Source organism: Belonocnema kinseyi, chromosome 10 (assembly GCF_010883055.1).
Source record: "Belonocnema kinseyi isolate 2016_QV_RU_SX_M_011 chromosome 10, B_treatae_v1, whole genome shotgun sequence".
Lineage (NCBI taxonomy): Eukaryota > Metazoa > Arthropoda > Insecta > Hymenoptera > Cynipidae > Belonocnema > Belonocnema kinseyi.
In genome coordinates this window covers 117,175,388-117,188,416 of record NC_046666.1, presented here as the reverse complement: position 1 = coordinate 117,188,416, position 13,029 = coordinate 117,175,388, and the positions used below count along the sequence as shown (strand labels likewise).

The 13,029-nt window shown below is 35.3% G+C and overlaps 1 protein-coding gene across 4 annotated transcripts in view; it reads right to left on the bottom strand.

The window, feature by feature from the left end:
* LOC117182094 (zinc finger protein 888-like) overlaps positions 1-13,029 on the bottom strand; it is a 140,068-nt gene that overhangs the window by 77,922 nt on the left and 49,117 nt on the right. Inside the window, exon 2 of one of the 4 annotated variants that reach the window (XM_033375118.1) lies at positions 7,152-7,466. The exons of the other annotated variants lie outside the window; for them this stretch is intronic. The gene's annotated coding sequence lies outside the window, so the exon portion shown is untranslated. The remainder of the gene's footprint in view (positions 1-7,151; positions 7,467-13,029) is intronic. 4 annotated transcript variants of the gene reach the window in all.

Sequence of the window (13,029 nt, the reverse complement as noted above, 5' to 3'; positions counted from 1 at the left end):
AATATCAATACAAATATAAATTATTATATATTATATATTATATATTTGCATGAACAAGTACTTTTTTCGCTCAAAAATTTGTAACAAAATAGGTAATTCGTTTATATGAATTTTTTTTATATTCGAAGTCGAAGTCAGCAAATAATATTTCTGAGAAGTTTATAGTATGAACAGATTTTGTGATTTGTGGGCTCTCTAAAATTATACACCATGCTTTTTTGGCTCTAACTCTTAAGATAAAAAAACAACCCCTCGATAACACACGAACAAGACTTTGTCCAAAAACAATCTTTTTAAGAATTATACGGTATAAATAGTCGCTGATTTTTGGGCTCTACAAAAATACCAACTCCAATTATTGGACACAATCCTGAACGTTAAAAAACAACCTCTTTATGCCAAGCAGATATGAGTTTATAAAAAAATCTGGTATAGCATTTTACAGTGTTATTAGAGTTTCTAATTTTTGGGCTCCTTAAAAATACCAACTTCGATGTTGGGCTATAACCCTTAAAACGAAAATCCAATTCCTATTTAATTAAAAAATTTATTTATAAAATTATATTCTCTCGAAATTTCACAGATTGAATAGCGTCTCTGATTTTGGCCTCATTGAAAATTCGAATTGATAGATAGGTGATTAATTTTTTAACTGCTGGGGTGGTTTTTTCAAAACAAAAAATTTTAAGCATACGAGAGCCCAAGAAATGCCCAACACTTCTTTCTATTTTGTGTTTTTCTAGGTTTGAGTTTTTACTAAGGGAGTGTTTTTTTTGCCCATAGGGGAGTGGTTTATGGGATTTTGTTTTAATGAATTCGAGAGCTCGACATAAGCCCAAAATTTTGCTGTACTTTATTTTTTTGCGAGTTTGAGTTTTTACAAAAGGGGTATTTTTATTCTCTGTAGGGGTGGTTTTTGGAAATTTGTTGATGGTGTACTCAAAAACCTCCAAAAACGCCAAAATTCTTAGTGTTTTATTTGAACTTTTTCAATTTTTATATAGTGGAGGAGTAGTTGAACCCAAAAACCGGCAATATTTTTCAAAAAAGCCCAAGAAATTTTCGATTGTGTAGCTGCTATCTTAACGGACTTCTATTAAGGAGCCTTTTGCGACCTATCATGAGCCAAAAACAGCGATATATAAAATTGTAAAGAACATGTTTCCTCTGTTTATGTACAGAAAACGTATTTATTAATTAAATTATTACACAAATGAATACGTTGATAATGAATACACCTGCAGTATATGGCAAAGGTATTTTTGTAAGTCTCTTTGGTAATTAAAATCTTTTTAGAAAGTTAAACTTTTTTTCAATATTGTAACTAAGCAGTTGTAAACTAGTAAAGCAGGACATGCATTGGTATCACGAGGAACGGATTTTATGATAAAGTTAGATTTAAGGGTCAAGGGGGAAATGATTTTATCAATAAATTGAAGAACTTTCCGAAATAATTTTCAGAAAATCAAAATAAAGGATTTCATTAAATTCCGAGAAACGATTATAATTTTCCGGCAAAGTAGTATTGTTACGTACGAGATAATAATTTTTAATATTCAGAACCCGCAAAAGAAATCCAAATAATGTGATGTACCGGAGCTTCAAGCTGCTAAATTAATTTTAATAATCTGTTTCATTTTGTAGGATCATGAATTCCATCTTATTAATTCAAGTTGTTTCCCTTTTTCGGCTGCCCTATTACACTTAGATCGCAATGATCAAAAGGGTTTTCCTTTATATAACTAATACACTGACTCTAGTTTGAATATTTAATTTATTTAAACTGAATAAATAAAATAAAAAATAAAGAAACTTAAAAGTAATTTTTATATTTGACTTACCTTAACTTATAGGTACCGCCATACTTCATTCGCCAGAGAGAAGGAAGGATCGGGCAAGGAATAAATGTCTTGTTTTTGGGATAGGATGTAACTTGCTTGGTTCACACCTTTCCTGTTTCTAATGTGGGTGCACTAAAATGATTTTGCAGAATCAACTTATCTTTCAAGGTAGAAAACGATTTCTGCTAGTTTTGAATTTAAGTGTCTACACGTATGTACGTTGTTACATCAATTATATTCGCGTTCGGTATTTCGTCAACTAAAGATTCGACAGTGTTTTACGTTTGTTAGTGAATCTGTCTTGGTATGTCAATTAAACTGATCCAATTAGGCCCGATGATGGCATTATTCGATGCCGTCTCGGTTCATCGGAATTTGATGAGAACGTGGGTCCATTGGTGTCGATTGAAGGGTGAGGTCCGTTGATATTTAATCAAAAATAAGGAGTAGAGTCAATCGTACCGTTTTTAACGTTGTTTCTGGAAAATGACTAACTTTAATATTTAATAACGTTGAGACCCAGCTCAGTGACGCGTCGAGTGCAGAGGGCAAGAGAAACCGTGTTTTTCAGGATGCCAAGAGAATTTTAAGTGGACCGACTTGAAGGTACGAATGCATATGTGAGGTAGGGAATGTTTGCAAACATTACTAATTTTTATTGGACATTTTTATTGCACACGCATGGTTATTTTCTAGAATAGCATTTTTTAGTTAACGGAAAATCGTATACATCATCCACTAAATGAGCGAATATAGTCTACTAAATCAGTGAATTTCTATTGAATTTCAATGTTTCCTAAGTATATCTACGCTGATGGAGTATCAAGTGATAATAAGACTTTTCTTTCTGGATTTTTGAAAATTCGAAAAAATGGCCGTAATTTTTTAAAACTTTGATTTTAATATTCCATATCTTTGGTTCGAATTAACTGATTCTACTTCTAAAGCTATAGAATTTTTCGTATGTTTTCTCTTGGGACCGCCAGTGTTTAATGAAAAAATAAAGGAAACGTAAGGTTATGTACCTTACAAAAATTTGTCATTTTTTATACCTAATTTCAAACAAATGAACAAGTAAGAGCGACACATAAACAATAAAGTTAGTATGGGATAAAAGAACGAACTATATTTTAGCAAACATTGCATGTTTTACGTATTTTACTCCAAGTTTTAAATATGGGTAGCATTTGTGATCTGATTTTCGTACGGACCCTCAATGTTTGTTTTAGCATTCGCCCTTTTGAGAATTTCATCACTGCCATCACACGAACCTTTGACATGTGCAGTTGCATGAAAATTTCATTCCGCTTTACATCCGAAATCTTGCTCGTGGAGTATTAAGTTGACAAAGTTCTTACGATTTTTGTACTGTGTCGCTGAAACATCTGAATTTTATATAACAAGGTTCACAGTAATTCCTACTTTTTCTCGTAAAAAAGATATTAGCTTTCTTTTGTAAAGATGCGCACAAGCCATATTGTGTTCTTTTATAATTGATATTATAACGTAACTTGCGTGTTTTACTTCACCTTCAGGTGATGTGTAGTATGTCACAAAAGGGTGAATAATCAAGGTCAGTTACACCAGCCCCCCCCTTCATTTTTCTAAATTAATAATATTTTTTTCAAATTCATCACACCTGTCTTTCATAACTGCAAATGCGCTCAAATGCGCTACAACGAAAAAATGGTGTACTAGCTAATTTGCAAAGATATCATATTTTGGAGGGGGGGGGGGGGGGGGGGGCAGATTTACGCAGGTGTTAAATCCTCAACAGTGATGTGGATTATAAAGTGAAGGGAATGGATTCATTCGTCTTGAAGTGCGCTCATATGCGGCATACATTTTTTTGAAAATTTTAAAAATTGTTAAAGATATGTATATATATATATATATATGTATAACAAAATTTTATGAAGTATTGACCAGCATAATAAAAAGTTTGCAATCCGCATTGATGAAGTGACTCTCCTATGAGGTTTTAAATGCGCTCATATGCGCCACTTTCGAAATTAACAAAAAACCATAATCAACCCCCTCATTAACGCTTGTTACGATTTACTCTCCAAAGCTATCTCCAAATAACCTAAATTGCAATATAAAAAACTATAATTATCTGTACGGATAAGATTTCAAATGCGCTCATATGCGCTAGTTTCAAATTAACAAAGAAAACCCATAACTAAACCCCGCCTTACCATTTGCTGCCGATTCAACAAGCGATAATATCTTCAAATAACCTAAATTTCAATATTAAAGTGTATAAAGGCCTATTCGGATAGACTTTCAAAGGCACTCATATGCTCAACTTTCAAAATCAACAAAAAAACATTAACAACGCCCTCATTGCCACTTGTTAATATCCACTTTTCGATGGTATCTCAAAATAACTTACATTGCAGTATAAAAATTTATATTGATCTCTTCAGATAGGATTTAAGTTCGCTCATAGGCGCCACTTTCGAAATTAATAAAAAACCATAACCAACCCCCTCATTAGCACTTCCTGCCAATTTAACAAACGATGATATCTCCAAATAAACTGCATTGCAATATAAAAATGTATAAAGGTCTCTTGGGATAGGGTTTCAAATTCGCTCATATGCACGAATTTCTAATTTAACAAAAAAACATAATCAACCCCCTTATTGCCACGTGTTACGATCCACTATTCAATGGTATCTCAAAATAAATGATAAAAATATTTGAAATCCTACACGAAAAGCCCCTCATAAAATTGTATAGTGCAATTTAGGTTATTTGGAGATATCTACGGGAGATGGATCGGCAACAATTGGTAATGAGGGGTTGATTATGGCTTTTTGTTAATTCTGAAAGTGGCGCATATGAGCGCATTCAAAACCTCATAGGAAAGTCACTTCATCAAAGCAGATTTAAAACTTTTTTTTTGTTGGTCATCACTTCGTAAAATTGTGTACCTCCCTATCTTGGGCAATTTTCAAGATTTTCAAGGAAATTTAAGGCGCAAATGAGCGCATTTGAAGACGAATGAATCAATTCCCTTCACTTGATAATGCACATCACTGTTGAGGATTTAACAACTGCGCTACACTGCCCCCCTCCAAAAATAATATATTTGTTAATTAGCTAGTGCAAAAGTTTTTAGTGGTGGCGCAGTTGAGCACATTTGAAGTTATTAAAGACAGGTATGATGAATTTGAAGAAATGTTATTAGTTAAGAAAAATGACGCCAGCCCTCTTCCCATTTTGATCGCTGATAACTTGGGTATCAATGCGGCGCAAAAAAATTTCTTAATGGCGCATATGAGCGAATTTGAAGACCTTTGAGATCATGTGATTTAAACTTTGATTTATCAATTTGCAAAAATTTTTTCGGTGGCACATTTGAGCGCATTTGGGACGAAATTCAGTAGGCTATGGAAAACGCAAAAATTAAGCGTGGGGGCGGCTGATATTACTGACCTTAATATTCACCTTTGTTTTTTCCAATGCTTACTTAAAGAAAGCATCTTGTAAATAAATCGTGTGGTTTACAAAAAAATCTAGTGAAACAAGAATTTGACCCACTATTGATTTATACCTCATGCTATTGATATACATACTTTGTTGTTTGTTATAAAATCATTGTCAATTAAGTATTTTCATATCTTTGCTTAAGCTGTGAATAAATTCATTTACTGGGGCTACAACAGTTTTAAATCTGATCGATCCACGTTTAACCACTGTTTAATTTTGATATCTTCAACCGAATTTACAATGTAGGCTCTTTCTTAAAGAAGTTTGAGCTTCTAATCGCCGGGACAGTTAGGATATTTATAAAAATAACAAGCTATATGTGCAAGATTACAAATTTACTGGACTATCCAATACTTGACACTATTTTGGTCCTAATTTGGCAAACTGCAAAAATCCAATTGTTTCCCCAGGAAAAATCACCTTGAAAATTGCATGCAACTCTCTCAAATGACATTAAACTAAACGCTTTTGAACGTTTATTTTCTCAGCATTTACTTTAACGCAACCGCAATCGTTTTTCCCTGGCATTATCAACGATGTATCGAGATATGAATGGACTGAAAAAAAAGTATTTAAACTTGCTCCAATGGACAAATACAAAATAATTGTGAGAAAGCAGTGTCGCTAATGGGATGTTTACGCTAGAGATGTTATGTGTTGAAAGTGAGAGTATAGTTTTTTGTTTTTTCAATGCAGCTTTAGACAGACATGCTTGTCGCGAATATGGAAACATTATCGAATCGCCGTGGACGTAGTGCCGGGTGGCATAATGATGGTCGCTTCGTCGTGTAGAACCTTACGTTTTATTTATTTTTTCATCAACCACTGACGGTCTGAAAATAAAACTTTCAGAACTTAGTGGAACACATATATGGCTTTTTTATGGGAAAAAAAATCAGCGTACATATATTTTCAAAAACGCGATTTCAATTTTTTGAGTTTCCAAACAACTTTCAAATTTTTTTCTGAATATACATTTGTCTTATTTGAAAGTACATGTCAACACGAAGTAACAGAGACTTACAGCAAAATTCCATTTCATAAAGAAGATTTTTGTTATCACTTGACAGGGATTCCACCTGCTTATAATATCTTGAGCCTGCTACCAATACTTTCGTACAGCTGAGAAATCAAAAAATCGATTATTCAAGTAAGAGAATAATCCACGTCTTTGAATTCGAGTGGCAAAAAATTCTATTACTTTAATCTAGAGTGACGAAAAAATTCGATGCTTGAATTTCGAGGAGAAAAAAAAATCGGGGATGTATTATTCGGGTAGCAGAATAATTTAAAACATCGAATTCAAGTAATAAAAAATTCAGTACTTCAATTTTAAGGAGAAAAAAATCAGGAAACTATTAATCGGATAGCAAAAAATTTGGAATCTGTAATTCGAATATCGGAATAATCCACTACTTCGAATTCTAGTAGCAAAAAATATAGAATTTCAAGTTTGAGCAGAAAAAAATCGGGAGTCTAATATTTGAGTAGAAAAAAGGTAAGATACTTGATATTTAAAGAGCAAAAAAATCAGCAATCAGGAAAAGTCTAATTCATCTTTATATTGTTTGACCTTATTTGGATACTTTCAGAAAATTGTCCATTACGAGAGGTTGATATCTTTTACTCAGGAGTAGTTTCTTGTGAAAAGTAACAGTATTTTCTGAAGATTATTATTTTTCATGCGTTTTATGTAAGTATATATACGTAATTTCCGTTGCATACGTTTATGTGGAATGGTAGTTTTTCGGGGAAAATATACAGGTGGTAAATTTTCAAGTGTTAAGTAATTAATTTATAGTTCTGAATTACCTGTATATTCGTTAATGTTGTTTTGACACTTTTAGAAGATATTGATTACGAGGAGAAGGTGTGTATGTCTGAAGAGTAGTTTTTGGGAACTCCGTTTTTCATTTTATCATAGTGGCGGCGCTAAGTGATCGGACCTTCTTAGAGGGCTTTATTGCCGTGTTTGTTGCTCTTACAATATTGGTCACGACCTTGCCCTGCCGGAAGTTTTGCGGGAGATAAGAGTCAGTTGTCCAAATCGATAAGTCCCAAACTTTGCGGCATTATAATTTTCGGACAGCAGTCTCCATTTCACGCTCAAGGCCTCACATAGTTCTCCTGGACTCCAAAAACGAACTATATTAGTGATCTAGCTCTTGCTTCCGGCTAACTACAACTTTACTGCTAAGGAGAAGAAAAAGCAAGATCTAAAAAGGAGATGCGGAGGCTGTACCTAAAATATTTGGTTAAAATTATTGTTCTAGTAATCGGTGTTCAGGAGATGCAAAATTATCTCTTATTCGTCACTTCAACTTCAGATTCGCATGCCAGAAAATTTTCGAGAGAAGGAAAACGTTTGACGAGTGAGTATCAACCAAGACGCAGGAAAAGAGTCAACCGACGTTCGGAAATCCGATTGAGAAGCCTGAGACGTAGAAAAGAAACGCCGAGGATTGAGGACCCGAGTTAAAAACCGCATACAAAAAAAGCCAGCGAAAATACTACGAGGGTTTAAAGGAGTCAACATCAGAAGAGAAGAAATTCCAGGAGTCGCAGCCCTCTTAGACGTACATCGAGTCGGTCCAGGAATCGAGTCCGTATGTGGAATACCATCCAGAGGACCGAAGGCGGGACGAGACAAGCATGGAAAATAGTGAAACGTCAATGTTGACAGCCGACGAAATCGAAATCAGAAGACAGCAAGCAGAGATATCAATACTGAAAGTAAAGAAAAATGTATCAAAGATACCAAAAATCAGGAAAGAAAAATTGATCCCGAAATATAGTCCCGCGAACATAGAAACGAGCGTAGAAACCTGGAGAAAACGAGTGGAAAGCATAGCTCATATTTGTGGTTGGGACGGCCCAAAAATTATGATTGCTGCCACTACTTTTCTAGAAGGAAGTGCGGCCTCATGCATTCAACTGCTTAAAATAAGTGACTTAAAAACAGCGAAAGAAAAGTTATTGCAGAAGTTTGGAAGGATCGAAGAAGTTGACTTGCTTATGAAGAAGGACTATATTGACATGATCATCGATGAAATACCGAATACCGAATAGCGTATACGATGGGCCCATGCCTAGGCATGGCAAAGGAAGTTTTCATGAAAAAAGAGATGAGAAAAATAGAAAAAAGTGACGCACTTGCATCAAGATCAAAGCAAACAGTCGATCGAGAAAGGCAACAAGAAAAGAAGAGGAAAATCTTGTTTTAGCTGCAATGAACAGGGACACATAATAAATACATGTCCGAAGCCATAAAAAAGATGTGACAAGTGCAAGTGGTATGGACATGAGAGTCAAGATCGCATTAAACAAAAAGGCGTAAATGCATCAGAACTAGATAGTGTGAATACCGACATAATGACACAAAAAGTCAAGAGTGGAGTGAATTCAGTGGAAAATTTAACGAAAAACAGAGCATTAGTTAACGCCTACATCAACAACAAGAAAGTGAAATGTCTTTTTGTTAAAGGGAGTTCACACACATTGATACAAGCATCCAAAGAAGACCTTTGTGAACTGTGGAAAAAGAAAACAGATCTAACGCTGACACTAAAAAATTGGATATGGAACACACTGCAGATATGTAAATATGCAAAAGCTAAAATACAAGTGATGGCAGCATCTGTTAAGGTACGAGCAACAATAGTGCCAAATAGTAGCACTACGTATGATTTAATTGTGAAACGAGCTTTTATGAACTAAGAATCGACGTCCATTAGTTGACTATCATAGATAAGAAGTATCCAGACACAGCAGTGCTATTGGGTTACTTAAATGACAACGCCGAACAGAAATGTATGCAGATCCTGAAGAAATTCAGGGATTGTCTTGCATTCTCATTGAGTGATCTAGGTCAGTGTGATCTGTTTTCTCTTGAAATTAAAAGCATGTCGGATGAACCCGTAGTATATAGTCCGTACAAACTATCTGAGAACGGGAGAAAAATACTCAGAGATTTTTTTAAGAACCATTAGAAATCAAGATTATACGAGAGTCAAATTCACCAAACGCAAATCCAGTAATATTATTTAAAAAGAATACCAGTCATTTTCGCATGTGTGTTGATTATAGACGATTAAACGCGATCACTATCAAAGACAAGTTCCCATTAACACTTATTGATGACCAAGTTGACCAACTGGAAAGAAGATACAAATATCATACTACCTTACATTTAAAATCAGCATTTTATCAATTACTGATGGCGGAGAATTAGATAGAGAAAACAGCGATCGTCACGCCTAATGGACATTGGACTTCAAGGTCAGGAAATGGATAATTGCGTTGAACCTTGAACGCAGAACAGTTTCTTCCGGCTGATTTAAGGAGTTAGACCGAGTCCGATAGTCGGCTCATATACGTCAAATAGGATTTGATCATTTTCATGAAATAGTTTAATAATCAATTTATATTTTGCAAACACTCATGTATGTATGCATGTATTATTGATTATGTTTATTAACTACAGTTATTTTTATTGGAAAACTATTCCCTATATTTTATATTCAAACAATTTTTTTTAATAATCTCCTTTAATGAAAGCTTAATATTAAAAGTAATCATCCTTGTGCATAAAATTGTATAATCTACAAGATCCGATAAATCATATTTTTTAACATCTTTTTCTTAGATTTTTTAACATTTATATAATTAAAAGTTTGCCATAACGACAACCACAGGATTTCGCGGGGGGCGATGGCTAATTTAAAAAATCCAACGACGCAAGGACGACAACCTTCTGAATTTTCCCTGCAAATGTTTTAGCATATTGTTGACACGCAGAGATGCTTTTCAGGATAGTAACCAGTGAAAGCTTGAGACCTCCCAGAGTGCCGATGATAAGGCCGATTAGTTTAACGGAATATTCCGGGTACGATCGTCACAACTCCCTTATAAGGTTTTTTCCTTTTTCCTTATTCTCCTAATTATAAATTATCCTAATTTTCCTAATTCTCCGTGGCTTTGATGTTTTTACCAGCTAGTGCCGAAAATTAAATGACGGACATGACTCACTTCTCGATGTCAAGGAGAAACTATAGCAGATCTCGAGTGTGCAAAAGAAACAATTGTCGAGAATGTAAAGTTACAGTATATGCGGCACTTCTCATTCTCGACAATTGACACTATTTCTCTTCGAGCGTTTAGATGAGTGATATTAAGTTTAATGCAGTAAGAGTGGCAGAGATGGTAATAAAGAAATCCTTCTGGCGCATTGTAGCTTTGAATGCTGGTCATTCCCGCATGAGTTGGAAAACTAGATAGAATGTGTGCTAGATGCCAGGGGTGTGCATGGCACACCCTGGAGCTATCATCGGGAATGTATAGTCTCAAACTGTGGCGACGGTATGTTAAGGTAGAAACAACACTGCCTTGACATGCCAAAATAAAACTCTCCGCGCCCGACTTCAATCCGGGTAATTTAAGGATAGCAAAAGTTAGCTCACATGACATTGACTGATCCTCCAAATTTCTATTGAAGATCCTGTGCATCCTCTTATCGAGGAGCTGTTCACGAAAGTTTTTCTCCTATGTTTTCTTAATCCGGGCTTTCAGGAGTAAGTACTCGAGATAGATGAGATTTCATGCATTTTGCTCACCCCTGATACTGAAGTTAAATCCGAATGTTTCAGCAGCCTCCTTCGCTGCTTTGTACAGAAACGCGTCTTTGCCCACTTCTTCGTGCTTCCTGATTATTCTAAGAAGATGGTATCTTCCATTAGCGACTCTATGTGCTATAACTAAAATAATCCTGTTCAAAGACATTTAGGATTCAATATTCCGCGTCCACCTTAATGATGTGAGGTGTAGAGTCGCTTTTATCTATGTGCATTACCTTTAGTGTCCTCATATCAAGGGATCTGAGCTCGTCCTTCGTCCTTTGAACCACTCCAAATGAATAAAGTACCACAGGGGCGCCAACCATGTTCGTTGCAGATAGTTTGTTTCTCGCCGATAGTTCGAAAGACCCAATATGCCGGATGAGACGTTTATATCTGCTTCAGATAGTATCCTTTATAGACGTCACAAGCTGAATGCGGCTCTGTGGCACGCCCGGGTATGTATAAGTTCATCATTCGTGTATCATTCGACAATCCCTAGAACTAGATATAGTTGCTCTTTATTTTTAGCATACATCTTAATACTATCTATGTTAAATACATGAGTGACCTTGTGCTTTCGATTGGCAGGTTTGCCCCCAAAAGTAACCCTGGGAATGGTGAAATGCCAGAGATATTGACAATAATGTGAGGCAAAAGAGGAGTGGGCTCACGTTGTCGTCTTGAAAGACACCTATCAGAAAGGTGACCTTGTTAGTTGTCACACGATTTTTCCAAATGAGATAGTAAATCTGGTTTTCCAGAGCGGCATCAATCTCTCTATGCACATCGCGATTTGCGGATGAACCTTTATGCTTCCCAAAAGAATTATGATAAGTCTATGTAAGTTCAAATGGAATGCTTTCAGGTAATCCATCCAGGCCATCAATAGGTAACGCTGGTAGGATGCTGCATCTTTGCAAACACATCTATCGATGAGCAGGTTCTCCCGAAATGCTGCTACGCCTTTCTTTGAGCAGCGTTGTTCATACATTCCTTGCCACACAGGTCCGATTGTCCGAACAATCCTATCATTTAAGCTAGCTGTGAATATCTTATACAGTGCGTTGAGACAAGTGAATAGCGTGTAATTCTTCGGGTCAGCAAAGTTGCCCATTTTCGGCAGTTGTACTATACACTGTTCTACCAATCTCTCCGGAATTGCCTCTTTCGATTTAAATTATGAGGTGAAAATACAAACCAGATGCTGATGGGTTAGAGGAAGCTTATTCCATCAGAAGTTCTTGATACCATCTGTTCCGGTGCGGAAGAGTTCTTCATATCTTGTAACACTTCTTTCACCTCGTTGGTAGTGATGGGTTGGCCTTCTTTCTCTGTTGTTATGAGGGCATCACACAGCTCCTGCTGTGTGTGCGTGTCGTAGCCCAGTAGCCGTGTCCGTTATTTAGCCAATTTCCTAGGAACTAGGCTAAACGGTGCCGAATAAACGAATTTACCAGCGGCACCTTTCGTTAGTCTATCGGGTGGATCAGTTCAGGAAGTTAGCCGAATGATCGGCCGACTGGTCTAACGGAGAAAGGCTTGTCAGGATATTAAACTAACTTTATTTTAATGAAAAGGAGTTTAAAGGGAAGAGGTACATTTGTATTTCGAACTGCGTTAACTGCTATTTAATTTATATTATTTCTTCATATTTTTAAAAATATGAACAATTTTTATTACTTCACAGAAAAAATAAGTTTCATATAGTTGATGGAACTAATTCAAGATAGCGGATATAAGCGATAACTGAAGAGAGTTTTATATATTAATTTCCTAAACATTCCATATAAAATGTAGAAATATAATTTTGTGAGTATTAATTTGCGCAAACAGTTTCGCCTTTTTATTATTTACAAAAGTATTAATTTTCAAATTCTCGCAACAAGTTTATTTTTAATAAATTTTATTCATTTTTTTATAATGTTGAACCATTATCTTTAAAATCAAAAGTACGCGTGATATTTTTTGAACCGAAAACATTATTTTTAATCCGAATATTCAAACATACAAATGTACCTTTCCTTTAAACTCCTTTCCATTAAAATAAAGTAAGTCTAATATCCTGAAAGGCCGTT